The 19,411-nt window shown below is 38.1% G+C and overlaps 1 long non-coding RNA gene across 1 annotated transcript in view; it reads right to left on the reverse strand.

Annotated features, from left to right (window-relative positions):
- LOC135302670 (uncharacterized) overlaps positions 1-16,328 on the reverse strand; it is a 28,017-nt gene extending 11,689 nt beyond the window's left edge. The window contains exons 1-2 of the long non-coding RNA XR_010364244.1: positions 16,037-16,328; positions 879-6,245 (exon numbers count right to left, since the gene is read on the reverse strand). This is a non-coding gene — a long non-coding RNA (uncharacterized LOC135302670). The remainder of the gene's footprint in view (positions 1-878; positions 6,246-16,036) is intronic.
- Positions 16,329-19,411: the final 3,083 nt, after the last annotated feature.

The raw sequence follows: 19,411 nt of genomic DNA on the forward strand, positions 1-19,411 counted from the left end.
CCCATCTGTCTATCTACACAATTTCATATCTATTATGCAGCTGCTTAGCTTGCACTGCTGAAATACTTCCTCAGTTCACTCAGTGTGTCCTGTTTTATTTACAACCACCATCAAAATCACCTGAAGCTGACATTTTTCATGTAGAATCCATTATGTGGCAGAGTGCCATGTTTACACCAATACCTAAAAATATGTACAAGACTTCTTTGGAAATACTTACTTTTCAGCCCTGCTCAACTTCTGAAATAAAATGGAATTTAGATCTTTATATTTCAATATTTTAACCTCAAACATTTTCAAAAGACGCTATTAAAAAAAAAGAAAAAACAAAACACCAAAACAGAATTGAAATGGTTAAACCTTTTATTATTCACATTGCATTCATAGTAAATTGTGTAATAGTTTTCATGTCTTAATTACTTAAATTTTATATTGAGCTATAGTGATATTATCTCTCTTTTTGTCTCCACACAATTGTATTTTATAATAGCTTTTATTAGGGCCTACATGAATAGAATTTAAAATGAACACATCATTTCTGTTACTTCTGCTGTTGAGAAAAGAGAGCGCTTTTCTGATATTTGGTGTGAAAAGTGCTTTCCTTTGTGTTTTATGACATATAGCAAATTGTACTAGTTAGGGACAGATTTTGAGCAGCAAAGTAGCTAAGAGGAATACAGGGCACTTCTGTCACTTCTAGTGACTCCACCTCAGCCTGAAAGAGGGTACAATGCCCAGCATAAAATGGAATATTCCCCCTAGAAGAGCTTGATCTTCTTCTCATTGAAATAAAAGGCAAAACTTCCACTGGCTTCCAGAAGAGAAATATTGGAGTAGCAGATACATAAGTTAATGGTGTGTTTATACAATCTGCCTACCTGTCTTTGAAAGCAAGGTCAGCTCTCCCAGCTCACAAGCTCTGCCTCCTCTGCCAGCAGGGCACACCTTGATACCATCACGAGGCCCTCCACGGTCTGGGGCTGCTCCTTGCATTTGGGGTGCCTCCTTGAAACCTGGCTGCTAAGCCATTTCCTTCACCTTTATGAAATCCTTCCTAAAATCTCCCTTCTGTCAGCACACCTACACTCAATCTGTGTGTAGGATGTGCAAATAAATTTAAATAAATATTTGTTTTCAATTGTTAACAGAAATAGCAAGGTATGCACATCCAGGGCGTAGACACACAAACAAGATCCCACAAGGTAACAAGTTTCTGTTGAGCTGCAAGAATTGCCTGGATGCACACTGTTCCCCCCACAGCATTGCAAGGTGAGTCAAGTCAGCCTCACACACCTGCACAGTAGGCTGAGCCCACTCCAATTACCATGCATTTGTTGGAGCCTAAGAGGACACAGGTGGGCACTACCACGCATCAGCTGGCACTTGGTAGCCCTTTGGTACAACTTGTTCATCCAAACTCATTATTGTTACCCTGCCATTTTTCACAGGTAGTTTTGGAATTGTAATGTAATAATTTAAAATGTGTGTATAAACACGTACCATGAAATCAAGGAAGTGGGAACCCGTAAGTTCTATTTTAAAAACCCTTTAGACACACATATGCTTATTCTTTCATTATAACTTAATAAATTGTCTTTTAAAAGCCCATTTACAAAATTTTTAGTAACTAAACTAACTAAACATCATGAGATGTATTGTTTACAGCTCTGAGGCCAGTAGAAGATGTCAACAGGAAAAGAGGGTAGGCTAAGAGCACCATTCCAAAACACTAATGGAAAAATTAAACCCCTAAATTTCACTCATTTTTCTCCAAATGTGTCCTTGTGAGCTCCAACCTTCCTATTCAGTAGGTGGGTCAGATTCTTCCTTCATTTATCATGTCAGTAAATTTCCACCCAATGCCAAAAGCTGTGAAATGTCACCTTATTATACACCACAGCTCTTTGTATGGCTGGCTGAGTTTGCCCAGAAGTTCCATTCAGTCTTTCTCTTGCTAAATGAAGTGCCTTCAATGTTGATGTCAAAGAATGGTTGCTCATTCTGAGTGAACACTTTTTATTCTGAAAATGGGTTCCTCTTTTTCTCCCCCTACTTTTTTATTAACATGTCCACACTGTTACTAAACATAAAGAGTTTCTCAAGGAACCAATTTTACCACTTTTGTTTGGGTATTATATGGATGTTCAGAATAGAAATCAAGAGTACAAAAATAGATTTTCTTGATTTATGAGACATTCCTGTTTTCAATTCACCATCAGTATGTGCAGACACGATGCAGTCAAGAAATGAAGCATCTGGTTCTCCCACGTTTCATTTATGAACTTTAGCACCAGATGTAAATCATTCATAAAATCCCAAAGTGTTGGAAGAGTCTCTTCCTTCATTTTAACAAACATATATTCCAAGTACTGTACCTAACACTTCACATCATTTGTTACAAGTGATGGGATCTGAATTTTAATGACTTCCAGAAATAAATTTCAAGAAAGAAGGAAAGAGAAAGAAAAACAGGTAAGGGTGGCATTCCTTGTTTCTGACCATGAATTCACTTTGAAACCAAAAGATGTCACTTTATGTTATTATAAACAAACTCTACGTGTTATTACCTGAACACAGAATGTTTTGAAGAGAACAAATCTATTACCTTATATCTCTTCTTTTCCCAAATTCTTTCCATTAGTGTCACATTCATGTCAGCAACTGCTGATTCAACTTCAAGTCTGAATTGCTTTCCTGTTCCCGTCCGCCAACCACCTTTCCTCTCCTCCTTCAATCCTCCTTTCAGCCCCATTTGTTCAGAGAGCCCCTCTTGCCTTTCTCTCAGCATATGTAATCCCTTCCTCCTCCCTTCCCACTCCTTTGTTTCACTATGTGCATTGAATTTCATAGGATAATTCACACTTTGGGAATTAAGCACCTGCCAAAATAATTATGGGATCAAGGCCTATTCTTTATGTCAAGGAAACCTGTCTTCTTTGCGTACAAGAATCCTTTCAACAATATGCATTAGACAACGCTTTCAACAACAAATCAGTCTTTTCTGGCCCTTTTTAATACTGCATTTCTTACATATTAATTTAGCTGCAGAGTTATCAACCGTGGGTTTCACACTCTGAGGTTGCTTTACAATGTGGCAAGCTGAGAAAGTGCTAAGGAGGTGCACAGAAGATACAGCAAGAAGGCTCCTTTACAAAGGACCTCTTGATGGAGAAACCTCTAGATGAGGGAACAGAGAAGGCAAGAGGATTCACAGGATCACAGATCTTCCCTTTGTGCCTTGCTGCCTCTCTGCCACTCAGGGCAGCTCTCTTTTCTGTCCTCTCTCTCACTGTGCAGTTGCTTAACTGCTAAACTTCTGAATGGGTGCAATTAGCTTTAGTGCACAGACATCAGCAGTAGAGAAATAGGGTAATATCCACATAGTTTCAGTTGTAATATGCCCCTGAATAAACTTTTTTAAAAGGATTTTTTCTTTTACTTCAGCATTATCAAGCTTTTTTTTTTTGTAACTTTTTTAATAGTATCTAGAGAAGTAGTCACTACTGCAGCTGGGCACCTAGATAACATCACGTTTAGTGCCAAGAATGGAATTGAGACAAGTCCACATTTTTATTGAGGCAAAGAACTGTCCCACCAGTGGCCAGGCTGCAAATGGACTACATGAACTGATGGGGCTGTGGAGCACCCTCCAGACATCCCCCAATCTGATGTGCAACATGTTCTGCAAGGACATGCTGGGGACATCGCAAATTTCTTTAGTCAGGCTGGGAGCACAGCAGGGCAAATCCAGGGGCTGTAAATCTCTTGCAGAGATCACAGCTACAACCATAGCCCATGGTTTGTAGCACTGGCTGTAGATCAGTTTCTTGGGTGCCTAAAGCCCTTGGGCAGAGTAGGATTCTTTCCAGTCTCTTGCAGCCTTGTTCTCCAGCACAAACACCAACTGTTCATCCCCTGCCCAGGAACAGGGAGATCCCCTTAAAACTTGAGGGGGGTAAAAAATTCTTCTCTTGCAGGCAAAACTCAGCTACTTTTGAAGCAGAGCAGATGTTCAAGAGTGTGGGGAGAAAAAGTTGCATTGCACAATTAAAAGCACCAAATGAATGGTACTGTATCAAATCAAAACTTCAGGGCAGATTTAGGTAGACAACACTATGAATGCTGAAGCTGAAATCCAGCCTGAACACGGGGAGTTAACATCTCCATTCCTGAGAAATGTGATACAGAACTTAGCTGTTAAGCATCTCAGCCTCCCACGTCACACCACTGCCAGGAGCACAGCTGACACCCACTGGCGCAATGGTTATGGGAGGCAGAGTGGCCACAAACCACCAGCACCTCCCCTCTGTGGCGAGGGCATCCTCTGGCAGGTGTTAAAGGTGTCCCAAGACTTCACCACCTTACAGCCTCTGGCCCAGTCACCAAGCAAAGCCAGTGTCTGACCTGGCAGGGTGGGAGGCTGCATGTAGCTGCAAATGCTAATGGGGATTGCTATCAGATGTGATCAAACCAGGAGGAAAGGTACTCCATGGGTAGAAAACAGCATTTTTTTAAGAAAACATGTTTGAATTTTGTTTAGCAACAGTTTTTAAATAATTTTAAAACTATTTAAGATTTTCTGGTATAAGATTAATGCTGGTACAAACTTCCAATAGTCCCTCAAAATTTTAAGCATGATAAAATTTTACATTATAGTAGAAAAACATCAAGACCACTTTTTCTTCTTAGAAAAATAAAAAGAGGATAATTTTCTATGGAAAATTTTCTATGTTTCCTATTTTGCTTCCTTACAATGTACAATTAATCTAATTCATTACTATATGTAGACTGATCAGCCTTTAATCATGATTGCCATGTATAAATATAAAAAGGTGATCCATTGCACTGCAAGAGGTTTCCCTGTTAAAGATGATCATTCTGAACCTCATAACTATGTCCTCCTTGCAAAAATTCCAGAGTGTTAACTATACAAATATTTATAAGGATACTGACTTTGCTGGCTCCTTTTAACTTGGGTGTTTTTTGGTAATACTCATTCATGTTCTGTAAGCCCTATTCACATGGAGTGGGTGTCTTTTTCCATAAGTAATTCTTGTTGACTTCAATAGACCAGTTATGATGCAAGCTTCTTAATTTTAATGGGAGTATCCAACTATAGCTTCTGTATTCTGAAAGTGACTAGTGGCAAACAGTACAAATAGTACTAGTACAATACTCGTGGCAAAAATAACATACAAATACATCACCATTAATTTTTTTTTTTTTTATTTTACCTAAACTTTAATTTATTTTCAAGACAGCCATAATTATTACACCTTTGTCATATTTTCTCTTTTTCATTCTATCTACAGGGCTAATCCAGCCCAGGAGAAAAAAAAATATTAGGAACAACATCAGTTCAGGTAAGTCATGCCTGCTATACAGCAAATACCACCATTTTATTTTATTCCCCAACTTCATACCATGCCAGAGGCTACAGCCTCGGCCTTTCAGAACTCTACAAGCATTACTTCAGTCTCATCTAAGACCCACAGTGCTTGGGTGGTCTGTCTCAAACTAACCAAGGCAGGAATCCCACCTCCTTGATCCATAATGTGCTCATCCATTTCACTTGTCTGCTCAGACATCCCACGCCAATGATTTATTTGCAGAGGTGAAGCTAGAAAAACCTCCCCCCTTCCAAACACATGTACACATACTTTTATAAACTGGCTGAAATATTCAGTAACTTCCCAGTGGGGAATGGTGTTTCCCCCTCCCTCTCCTGTGTGTTCTATACGGTTTCCATTATTATTTGATAAATGTGTTATGACACACTATTTACCTCGGTCAGCAGCTCTGGGGAGCTTTGTGCAGCTTTGCTCCCCACCTCTGCCACCCACTAGATATTTCACAAATAAATCACGTTCCCAGATTAAGACAATACAGTTTGGTGCGGGCAAGGGAGGAGAGCTGTAGGATGAAATTTTCTGTAGGAGGCTTTGGTTTCATTTCTCTCTTTCACTTCTGAGTCATGTGGAGCTGGTCCTCAGCCTGTAACAGTGGTGCTGCCTCAGTCAACTTCTTTTTCTTTCAGGGATAGGAAGGCATTCTCTGTCCAATGTGCTAATTCTCCATGCTTGAGGTTCCCAGAGAAATATTCAGAGCTCAGTTTTCAACACAGGAAGGAGCAAGTCTAAGTATGTCTCTTGTAATGCACATGTTCACAGGTATTGAAGCAATCTTTTCCAAGGGCAGGAAGTGAGCCAGCATGTACTGTGTGAAAGAAAGTTTGCAGTCCTCTTCTGCTGAAAATCAGAAAACATATTTAAGATGAATTATCACAGAGAGTTTTGTGTGGACTTGGTCAGTAGCATGTTAAAGGCAAAATTTGTGGGGTGGAGGATGTTACCTTCCAAAGTAGTTATCAAATGATATTACTGCAGCAACTGCACATACTCACAAAAAAAACAAAATGAAGCTTGTCAGGGAAAACTGAGTGTCATTGAAACTTCTTTTCCTATGAATTTGACACCAAAATACCAGGATACCATGAGCAGGGTCTGCAGACACAGTGAGTGGTTTGGGAAGCATTTTGAAATCAATGATGCAGATGTGTGTGCACATATATGTGCATCTGAATGGGGCAGTATCAAACCTGATTAAACCTGTTTGCTTGAAATCTGCTCAAAAGCACATCTCTCCTAGACTCACAGACTGACCTTCCAAAATCAAACACAACCAAAAGCTCAAATGAGATTTGGTCCAGGAGAAAAAGCAGCCAGCTGCAGAAACTGAAAGTGTTTCAGAGAACACCACTGTTGCTAATGCTGCCTGGCTAAGCCCACCAACACAGAGCACTATCTGCAGAAAAAGCAAGAACCCAATCACAGTTTTGTTGATTCCACATTCAAAAAGAATTAATCAATAGTCTCTTTTTCTTTGCCATTACCATAAAATAAAAATAAAAATAACAAGCCTGACTGAGAATCACAGGATTTTTGTGTTTTTTCTTCTTTGTTTTATAGTTGCAATAATTTTTTAAAAATAAATAAATTATTATAGATGCATATTAGTATCAGAAAAAGGGTGCTCCCCATCATCACCTCAATGACTTCAGGTTACTTGACAGGGTTTTTCAGTTAAGGTAGAGAAGCACCACTGAACCATGCTCAAAGTGAAGTATACCACAGGCACCAGTGCTGCCTTCTCAACACCTTCACTCTCAGATAGCCAGAGCCCTTGCAATCTTTCTTTGAGCTCACTAACAAAAGCAACATGGGGAGGTCCCTCCTTCAGGACTGTGCGCCTCAATGCTCATGACTTTTTCCCCTTGTATAGAAATTTTAAGGGTTGTCCCAATATTCCCTCTTACATTCATCAGAGGTTGTGAGAGCTATGTTTTCTCATCAATATCTCCAAGTTTCACCCTTCTGTTAAGATAAGTCAGTCTGCAAAGAAGTAGAACAGTCACAGACCTTCTGTCCTAGTAGTTCTAAATATCAGACCTCTGTGCAGGGATGCAGAAGCTGCTACTGGCTCCTATTCTGTACATCCTAGAATATAAATTAGTTACAGACAGTGCCTGCTAACTGAATTTGCAGATGCAACAAAGCCTTTCCCATCTCCTACGTACATTTGGAATATAACTCCTATCCCTTATGTCCTCTGTGATATGAGAATGAAAGACAAATGTGCTCACATTTATAAGCAGTAACCTCAATAATATGAAATTGTGGGTATTTCCCTATGAACACGGAAGAGTAAAACCCCAGTAAAAACATCCCCCCAAATTCCAATATTAAGGAAGAAATTTAGCAATTTTTTGTCACAGGTAATATTTCAAGATCTGAGCTGTGTAACGAATGGAATACTATATTCTGACAGATTACAATAACACATGGCATTAAGCAAAAGAAACAATATGCTGGTGTAAGTGGACATGGCACACTCTACAGATGACAATTCCTGTTTGTGTCAGCAACAATATGAAAAGTAAAGTAAAACACAGGAAAAATCCTACCAGATAATTTAGAGATAAGAATTAGTTACTGGGGAAAAAATTTGGAATATTGGTTTGATTTGGTAATGGGCTCAAATGCCAATATTGGGATTTCAGGATAGCAATTTATATTTCTATAATTACTGAGTCCAGATTGTCGCAGTATGTGTGTGCTTGTGTGTCTTTGTTTCTCCTTAAGCCTGTTGAAGACATGAGCAAATTTACAGTGATAAAAAGCAAATCAAATCCACCTCAACATGCTATTATAATGGAATTGACAGATTTTTGCTTTCTGTTCCTGAGTCTGTTAAAATATAATAATAATTAAAGTAAAGCAGGTGAAGTATACATGTTGCTTTCCTAATAATAAGCAGGATACTTGTAAAAATCAACAGCCTTTAAAAATCCCAGATATTATGGACAGTTATCAAATTTCAAAGATGAATCAATGGGAGAAAAAAAAGGAAAGAATTATATGGTGTGATAGTTTTTGTAGTTATTCTTCCCACCTACATATTTAAAAAATGAACAATTTTGTCAAAGCAGTCATATTATTTCAGCAGAAGAAAAATGAAACTCCAATGTCATACAAATGTTTATCCTATATCCTTCATCTTCCCTGTCAGAACAGTGCCCCAGCAAGGAAAAGATAATTCTCGCTATAGTTAGTCCAGGCGAAGGCTGTTTGTCTAGCCAGCTGATTTTGGCTTGCTGAGGGATAATTAGCATAAACTATTTTTTCTAGCCACTTACTCATTTTCATTAAACTTACAGGAATTTAAATAGGGACTTCCATTCCTCAATCAAGTTTGTCAAATCTGGGCCTTGTTTTTGACTGACTTTGCTCACAGGAGACTAACATTATTGTTGCACAAACCTTCATTCCTAAGGGAGCTGAAACAGAAGCTTGAGTGCCTTTGGAAGGGGCATAACCTGAGTACTCAGAGTAAGGTTATAAATTAAAATAAAGCAATTTGTTTAACCTAGACAGAAGTGAAAGATTTTCACAGGAAAAGTTTGGTTTGCAGTAGCTTTATATTGCAATTCCATTTTTTCCACACCTCTTGCTCTCACTGTGTATCATCACCATGCCTAGTGTAACATCACATAAAGTCTCCACTGCCGTCTCATTCCTCCATTTCTCTGTCAAGTCCCTGAGGATGACCCAGGTGTATAACACCCCCAGATGCTCCTGTGACTGCAGGGCAAGGGGCAGGCTGAGCTGAGCTGAGAGCCCAGCCAGGCCAGCCAGTGCAGGTGGGACAGTGGCCAGCACAGCATGGCACATAGAGCAGCTGATGGCTGCATGAGAATTACAGCCCTTTTCCCAGGAAGGTGCAAAAGATATATCCCAGCATGGTACAAACATCAACTTTTAGGAAATTACTTAAGAACTTTGCGTTTCTGAGACTTCTACTACCTCAAAAAATTTTATGGAGAGTGGCCAACAGCTTTCACAGTTAGTGAGGGCAGGAGCAGGCAGGTAAACATCATGATAGCACATGTCTCACTTCCTTAAAAAACAGACTAAAAGATGAAGAGACTCCTGTTCACCTGATTGTAAGTGATTTCCTGCCACTAATCTGTTTCTGTGCCCCAGTCATTTAATATGTTTGCTTTTCCCTATGTTGTCTAATAGTGGTTTGGCAGTCACCCTCCCTGTGACAATGACTCAGTGTGCTGCTTTTCCTGTCTAATTCTATGAAACACATCATTTGATGTGACTAGCACAGCTCATTTTGATGAGTCACAGAGCCAGGAAATATGAAGAAAATGCAGTTTTCTGAAGGGTGAAGTTCAAACAAATGTTAGAAAAATATAGTTGTAAAAAAATTGCTTGTATTAAAATTGTGTATAAGGTATAGTTCATGTCTACCTACCTGCATGGTACAAAGTCCTTCTTCTGTGTTAACATTCATTACAACATGTCTGAATAATCTGGAAGACGGGTGGGGAGAATACATGGATGGACATTTTCTCTGTCCATGGTACACAGTTAACATCCAGTTTCTCACATTCTTGGAGAATCCTCCTAAAACTGAGCCTCACTTTCTGTATCCTAATATGCAGTCTGTAACTTCTGCCTTTATTTTAGCTCATGTTTTAAGAAACTTGTATTCTAATTGGTAGGTCCAATTAAAAAAACAAACACTTTTTTTTTTTTGTTAAAAAAAACCCACTACCTCCAGACTTTGAATTAGCCTTTTCCCTTTTCCATCCTAGAGCCATCGCCACAAAAATATTCTTCCCCTATGTGATTCTATGTGATTATAGATGTTTTCCTTACCTGCATAGGAAGGGAAAACTATATGGATTTTCACATCTCTTCTTATGGGATTCTTCATAATTAGGAAGAAAAAGGCCAGAGAAAAGGAGTTGCCACAACCTTCCTCCTTTCTCTGACCTCAAGCAGCTACCAACTCCTCCACCAAGAGTAGAATGGGGAGAGGAACCAGGACAATAATACTGCTCTTTACACTGCTTCTTAGCATTGTTGCACTGGATTGAAGAAAATTCCCTCTGCTACAGCCACTCCTTCGCCAAGGATGTGGAGAGTTTATAGATGCTTTTATTACTGTTGAATTCTTTAGAATACAGGAAAGTTTTCTCATCACCTCCCCTGGCAAAAGCAACAGCTTGAAGACCAGGAGTGCAATAAGAGCTCTTTCCCTGCCTCTCCTCCAGTACCCCCAAAAGTGTGCATTGCCACTCACATCAGGAGATGTGTCACATTTCTCCTCCTTCCTCCTCTCAGGAGCTAAGGTGTTTTGTAGGTAACACCTACCTGAAAAAATCACTGTTTCCTGCAGAAAGGGCATAGGAGCTCAGCCTGTGAAAGCAAAGGCAGTTTGAGCTGGACACCAGCAGGAGCCAAACTGACCTGGCCAGAAATTCTCTTCAAAAATCTGCAGTTACAAACAGCCAGGCCACTGGTGAGAAATGGAGGAATGTAGAGCATGGTCACTACAGCCTTTTTCTTTTTAAAGGCAGAGAAATAGTCAAACTGAGCATCACCTCCTCTCCAATTATGAACAAGTGCACACACTACAGAATACACTTCTGCATAAAAATAATGTACTTATTTGAAAATAAAGCATGATTTTTTTTAAGGAAATGTCAGAGAACAAAGTGCATAAGGCCAAACTTTCTAATAAATGAGATTTATTGTGGGAAAAAAAAGTCCAATAATTACATTTTCAGGGGAAAGGTCATTATTACTTAGAAAGAGGTTAATAGAACAATATTAATGGCTTTTTACAGGGCAAAAGAGATAGATGCAGCATTAATATGAATGAAAACAAGAATGAGAATGCTCCCTGTTACCAAAGTTTAGACTGAAAATTCAGAAGGTCAAATTCGTCTTTCATATTCCCCAAAATAAAGAATTAGACAGTATAAAATCTTATCAAGCCTTTTCAGTCAATGAGTTTAACAGGAAGCAGAGAAAGAAAGTGATCAAAAGTTTTAGCCTGAAGCCAACAATTAGAAGCATGGCTCCAGTTCTGTGTTTCTGGGAGACTCTAAGGGAAGATTGTTGAAGATAAAAGTCAACATGAGTCCATCATTGAACTTTTACTGAAGCAATTGCAGTAAGTCTGTCTATTTGGCCCATATTTTAGATTAGACTAATTTTCTAAAGTAATGGGAAATTGCCAGAGATAAAAAATAATTTCAATATACATTAATAATAATATTACATTACATGTCCATAATGCTGTCCATGCAAAAGTCTTAAAGTGCCTTATAAATACTTAATTAAGCCTCCCAACACCCTGAGAAGTAGATTATTTTTTCTCAACCATTCGTTAATTGGAGAATCTAAGCCATAGAACATTTAAAGCAAAACATTTACCTCAAGTTATGTAATGACTAGCACTGGTTACATTCAATCATGCAGGAATGAAGACAGCATGTGCAACAAATATTGCCAAAATCAAATAAATTTTTAGTGAGAACAAAAAATGTCCTGCATACTTTACCAAGTCTGAGCACCACATCTAATATTTTTTTCCTTGTGAATATCTTTACATACATGCATCAAATAAATAGGCAAACTAATAAATAAATAAAATGTGTTTATTTAAAATATATATTGCAGAGATATTGCACATCCTCATTGAGAAAACTAGCTAAATTATTTTAAAAAATACACCCCAAGAGTCTTGACTGTTAATCCCCAGCCATGACCACTAATACTGATTTTCCTTTTTAGGTAGTGTTGAGCAAGGAAGAAAAGAGATATCCAAAGGTGATTATAAAGATGGTTATTATCATCTGTCACACACATGTGTAAATTATTAGCATGTTTTAAGTACAGGGCTAAGCAGGATCTGTCTAGCTAGTAATTCCATCCTGAATGCTCTCAGCAGTACCACACCAGGACTCACAATTATGTAAGTTTGCTATTAAAATGCAAGTTGGAATCTACTGCTAAATCTCCATAGTCACAAATGCACTGAAAAGCTGTCCTACTTTGGAAGATTAAATTGACTTTATTTTTGGTTATTGTATCTAAACACTGTAACTTGCTTATTGTACTCTCACTAATTCAGCTTTACTTTACCAAGCACCTCAGACAAGAGAATTTGCTGGAAGTCACAGTCATGCTGTGAAACATATATATTTAGGACATCATTTCAGAATACTGTAATTATAAGTATTTGAAGTCAAAAACTCATAATTGTGCATGATGAGAGAAAACTGAGGAATCTTTTTGTTGAGTGATCTGGCTGTAAATTTCCACCAATCCCACCAGTCTCAGCAAGTTTCAAAGCAGATGTATTTATATTATTTGGGATGCACTTTTTGTCATGGATTTAAATAAAGAAAATTATTCAACAGCTACAATTCTTATTAAATCCTGACATGAAACTTATTTTACTATTAGTACTGCATTGTACAGTCATTTGAGGAAGATATTGCTTAACATAATATAACAGGGGAGATTAATGTAAGACATTAACTCTTTAGTCCTTACTCTATGTTCTTTATATACTGCTCAGGTAAAAGGATGGATAGTAGCATCTTAAAGGCTTCCTCTTTTGTGCTCTATTCCTCTGAGTGGAAAGCTGATGCCTAGCCTTCCTTACATTGAATTTATTGGTTTGGTCTATAAGAAAGGGCTTTTGGAAGAAAACCTTTAATATAAGTCAAAGTAAATTAAACTGAAATAATGCAAAAAGTATAATGTGAACGGGATATCACATGACAACACGTAAGGGCTTAATTTTGCCAGTTGGGTGAAATTTAATAAATCACAGCACCACATGGAAATCAGCATCTTACCTAGACAGAAGTCACAGCTGATGACTCTGCAAAACAAACCCCAAGATCCCTTACTATTAATGAGGTACCTGCTCACCACAGCCTTTACCAGGCACAACAGAACACTGCAAAGTAAGAACATTCATGAGTTTTGGCTATCACAGTGCATGCAGTCTGCAGAGAATCACACGGCTAGTTCAGCTTCCTTAGCTGCTGCCAACAAAAGCAGCCAAGTGAGAAGGACACACAGATCTGGGTTCCCTCCCCAGCTCTGCCACCTCGTCAGGAAATCCTTCTTATTCCTCTGGTATCTGCCTGGAAAAATGGCTTTCTGCAGGGAGCTTTAAAGAGAAATGGGAGCTTTAAAAATATTTCAGAAACACCCAAGTGCAATTCAGAGCCTGGTGATGGAAGTATTTTGTTTTCTGGGCTTTTTTTCCTTCCTTGCCATCTTCATAGGTAGATAAATCACTCATGGGTTTTTTTTTTTCAAATAGAGATATTTCTTAAACATTTTCCTGTTCTTGTCCCTAAAACTGACTTTTGCACAGTCAGTATTGAAATCTACTTATGTTTCAAACTCTGTGGTATTATGTGATTTTGTTGGACACAGAGATGGATACAAAGGAACAATAGGTGTTGCAAATATTTTAAAAATAAGCTGCTTCAAGTACTTTAATCTTAAAAAGTACTTACTCAATTTAATCACAATCTTCATAAAGTACTCAACTTGTCAGTAAGTCTTAACCCTAAAAATGTGAATGCAGAGGGATTTTTATGGACATGTTGGTGGGGGGTTTTAACATTTTATTTTTTTTTAATTTATGACTGAGTTGTTGGAGAAGGGGAAATGTCTTACAATGGGGCTGTAGCTGAATGTTTAATTAGGAACAGCTAATCACCTCTTCAAGTAAGCTGCAGAATTACATAACTGTTACCATTCCTATAGATAAAGACAGTTTAACTTGGCTTCCTATGGAAATAAGTTTTATGTAACAGTTTTGTCTGTCTCTCCATCTTTCTTCCCCCCTCCCCCCTTTACTTTCCCTCAACAAAAGGCTGAACCATTAGGCAGTTTGAACTTGAGGGCTCCAAAATGGTATTCCTACTGTTTTTATGGAGACAGCTGATGAGATAAGAGAGAAAGACCTAAATCACAGCCCTAGTTTTCTCTGAAAGAAGCAGAGAAGTTAAAACTTTATGTGAGATTACTATTTGTAATGCCTGAGCTGCCAAACAGGTTGACTGCTTTAGATTTCATGTGCTCAATTTCCTTGTACAGAGAAATAAATGAGCCATTTTCTGGCCTAACAGAGGCCAGCAGATGCTTGTATTCTCTTGGGCCAGTGCAGGTCACTCTGCCCTTACTCCAGGCTCAAAACATAGTCCTTTAGGAAACATGGCCACAATAAAATAAAGTTGAATGGTGTATCATTTTTGATTACTGATACACTCTATATTTGTTTGTCTTTTCTGCTAACTAAAAGCTATGACAAGAGCTCATATATGATGAACTATCATCACCTCATCAGAGGTGTTCATAATCATCTGCTTCAATGTACACTGAGGCAGAGTCAGGTCTGCGTTGAGAGTTATTTTGCAAATCAGATCCCAGAATGTTAATGATTTATATTTCCTAGAGTAACATCTGGACAGGACAACCTTCTTCAACGCAAGCCAAGTTACTCTGATATTAATAAATCCTCTGGTTCAATCCTAGTGCTGTTGTCTTTGACTGAAAAATCTAAAGGGGAAAAAAATAATTTAAAACAACCATTATTTTTAGCTGTGAAGTAGTCTTTTCATTTTTATGTTTCTCACAGATGTGCAAGAGACATGCTTTCAACAAAATATAAGGCCAAACAAAAATTCCTAAATTCTCAGAAATATTTGAAAATTCCTAGGTTTTGAAGCCAACACAAATCCTGTGGATCATTCCTGTCTTCACTGGTGTAAAGCAAAAGCCTACATTCAAAGAGAGCCAGGCATGTAAAATATTTGTTGCCCATAGCAGTGCTTTTCTCAATACTGTTTCATTAACTCTGTGCACTGTTTTACTCTGCTGGTATATGGTTGTGATCTTACTGTCTCCTTTCTGAGTCGCAGTGTTTACAACAGACCCATTTTAATATTATTTCAGATAGGATTAAACAGAGAACTGTTTCATGCCGGTCGAAAACTGAGCATAGAGACCATCACAATTGTTTATTTTGAGAGACAGGTGAGGGAAATAGTATTAAAGCTTGTGAGATAGCTGAGCCATATATTTTCTGTAGGTACAAAAAATGTTATTTTGGCATGAGGTGAAAAAAAACACCATTTCTTTACCAAAAGTAAAATCATTAGAAAACTTACAGAAATACAGACATGTCTATCTTAGCATTATGGTAAGATTGCACAAATCACAAGAAGGTGTATACTCAGAGCATAGCATTCAAGAATCAGTATAGAAGATAAATATAGTATAAACAATATAAATGATCTGTCACTGAAATATCCTCAAGCAATGAAATATTTAGAAAAATTATAAAGATGAATATAATGCCTCATACATTTGCACATAAAAAAGAGTAGTAATGTTCCTTGCATAAGTACAAAATTAATCGTTTCATCAATTTTTTTATCCTGATAAAGATTTTTGTCTTATGGCTATACAAACGTCCTGAAGTATTTAAATCACCTGTCAAATGTAAACCTACTTGAGTACTGACACTTTAAAAATATAATGTGAAATCAGATATCATTTATACTTGCTAGAATTTTTCATGCTGACTTGTAACATATGAATGGGGAGGCTAGATGCAGAAACAGTAGATTTTCAATTTTTACCTTTTTTTCCTCACTAATTTCCAGAATGTAATTCTGCCCCCAGCTGGTTAAGACATAGCTGACATAGGAGATTGAAAGTGAGAGAATATTGAACCTATGAACTCTGCTTCTTCTCAGATGATGACTACAATTTGCATGCAAAGTATTAGCAGCTCTAGTGCTCAGCACAGGTGCTAATAGATTCTAAGTTCTTTATGTAAGTATATACTGCGCCCTCCTCATTATTGCACTAATAGCTCAAAGGTGAAACTGTTTGCAGGAAACAGAGTTCATTGATTACTCCTACAGAACGTTACAATTAATGACATCGGCCTGTGGTCGTCGCTACACCTGTGTCTGATCAACTGAAAAGGAGAAGTTTAATACATGCTCCACCAAGAGATTCCAGAAAGTTGCATACATCTACTGCCTGGAATGGATTTTTACATGCTTACATGTCTTCCTATTGCTCTTTTTTCATCAGATTCTTAGGCTGTCTTTTTTGCAAACAGAACACATGTACTGAAAAATTTACGTGACTTTCACTTATTTTTCATGTATAACTGTAGCCCATCCTTATCTCCCAGGAAGAAAGAAAAATAAAGGAAAATACAGCAATAGAAAAGCAGGGAGATAAGTTGTTATTATTATTGCCTTTTGAAACAAAAGCTTTCATTCACCCTTCAACCTCTCTCCACTATCTTCTATCATATTTCAGGACATCTCTTCTGATGTAGCTGGAGAATAGATTACAAATACCTTCAAATTCATCTGACTTACTTTCCATTCCATATATCACCCTTTCATATGCAGCAGTTTCTGTCACATCAGCAATCCATCCCCTCAGTAGAAGTCCCGATGCATCCTTTTAGGTTCTCAGTGTTTGTTTTCAGTACCATGAGACTAAAAGGGGCAATGCCAGGAAGTTTAGCCCCTGTGTTTAGACTCTGTATATTCAAATAAATAAAATGCGTGAGAATATATGGCATAAGTGGAAATAGTCATTGGAAGTAGTTTTCATAGAACAAGACAAAAAGAACAAAAAAAATGTAAAAGGAAAAGAATTATTAAAAAAATAAAACCGATTTTAGCATCTATGCAAATGTTAGCATAAGTACAAAGTATGAACGAAATAAAATGGTCCCACTGGATGAGTAGGGCCCCACTGGCTGATAGAGTCTGGTAACTGCTGCTTTCCACACTTTTCTGCTACCCCCATACCCTGGTGTCCCAAGTGGACCCAGAGGAGAGGCCAGCCACAAGAACCCACAGTGTGCCTGAGCCCAGCAGAGGCTGAGCAAGTGCAGCAGTATATGGTGAAATTTAGCAGAATACTACAGGAGTATAAATGGTAAATGAACTTAGTGAGTTTACACAGCAGAGAAGTGCAACTACAGGATGGAACAGAGCTGCTGAGGGAGCACATGATTGAAGCAATAGGATGTGAATACTCAATCCAGTAGACTTGACAGAAAATCTCTGGTATAGGTTGGGAAGAGGCAGAAGGAGGAAGAGTTCTGTTGGAAGGTGAGCAGGGGACAGTTCCAAGAGGAACAAATGGCTGTTAATGAGGAATGATACAAACTTACAAAATTCCTCCTTGACCAAGCGCAGACCTGACAATCAAGATGCCAAAGAGAAAATTGAACATATGTCTGAAATAGGAAAGAGCATACCCAGTCAGACGCATCAAGAAATTACTGGATATCATAGATTTATCAGGAAAAAGAAGTCTGTCTCTAAGGATGTGATAGTGAGGCAGGGCTGACACAGCATTGTGGGAAGAAGGTGGGTATCATGCCTGACAGGACAGAAAGGTGGAATCCTGGTCAGTAATATTTGCCAACTGAGAGGATAAAACCATGCCCTACCTGGCTTATGAAACTTTTCAAAACTTCCTGCAGTCAATTTTAAAGGTTTAATTTCTCTCTACCATTTACCTAACAGCTTTAGTACTGATTTTAATTTGCTCCAGATAAATTTTGTCGCGAGTTTTTCTCTTATGTTCCACAGCAGCTGGAATTTCTTTGTTTACCTCCACTTTTTGCTTGTCACACACCAGCACTTATGAAAAGTGTCCAATCAAATAAGCACTGGAAAAACTATCTTCTCTCCATTGTCCTTTTTAAAAGGTCTCTTCATTGTGCCTTTCATTAGAGATGATCAAGAGTTGAAGGTAGGGGAGGGGCTGAGCACACCCTAAAGACATTCAGAACAAAATTCATTTGACAAATTGCCAGGCTTTGAGCTACTGTGTCTGCAAAGAAAAAAAAAAAAACACAACCAAAATGTAAAAGCAGATAACTTACAGTCTGACAGCAAGGACTCTTAAAAGAAAAGAGAAGTGTTCTCCATTAGGTGTTATGTTGTGATTATTTTCCATGGGGGCAATTTGTCTACTTTTTCATCAGAATGCAACTGCCCTCACCTGCACTAATGGCAAATTTGGGCCATAGTGACATCTTAAATTATATTCCTAAACACTTGCAAAGTATGTAAACTGCTAAGGCCACTAAAAGCAGCAAGACTCACCTGGGTAATCTGACACATTTCCAGTCTGAGGATTTTTATATGCCTTTGAACCTTTTAATGTAAAGCCTACCTCCCTATTATAATCCTAACAGCTCTGGTCCTACAGCTCTCTTTTTCAGTGTTTCCTTGACACACCACCACACCCCCACACACACCACCCCCAAGTTCTTTTAAAATACTGGAATAATTTGTGGTCAAAACTAAATCCAAATTAAGTCCATCTGGGGAAAGTAGAAAAACCTGAATTCCATCTTGTTTTCTTGAACATCCTATGGTTGCATAATAACAAAATGCCTTTGTTCTCACAACTAAAGTATGCATCAAGAATCAAAGAAGCAAGAAAAAAAGGGAATGTTCCAAGCTATTACTGTAACAATCCAATTACAATGCCTATCAAACTTAACTTCACAGGTTATAGCTCCTAATTGCCTGACAAAAATTGACACTTCAGTCGCAACAGCATAATATAATCAGAGTCCAAATTAAATTTGATCGTGGGCAGAAAACGATGCTATCATTCGGCGGCATGGAAACAGGAGATCAACTAGCATGATATCAAGGATCAGAAATGAAAATTATTCATTAATGGCAATGGTTTTCTGATAATGGAAATGACACAGTTCAGACGGCTTCGTAAAAACACTATTAATTAAAAAGATGATAGACCTAACAAGGCATAGAAACCAGTGGAACCTTTCTCTGTGCTTGTTAAGGTGAAGGATGACAATGTTTAAGAACAGAAGTTTATGCACTTTTGTAAAAAGTATTCCGCTGATTCTGTAGCAAGTTTACTGGTTCTTGCTTAGTGAAGCATCTTTCTCTAGGGTGCTGTGTTAGAGGGACATAAAAAGTGTCTAAGGCCAT

This window comes from Passer domesticus, chromosome 6 (genome assembly GCF_036417665.1).
Source record: "Passer domesticus isolate bPasDom1 chromosome 6, bPasDom1.hap1, whole genome shotgun sequence".
NCBI lineage: Eukaryota > Metazoa > Chordata > Aves > Passeriformes > Passeridae > Passer > Passer domesticus.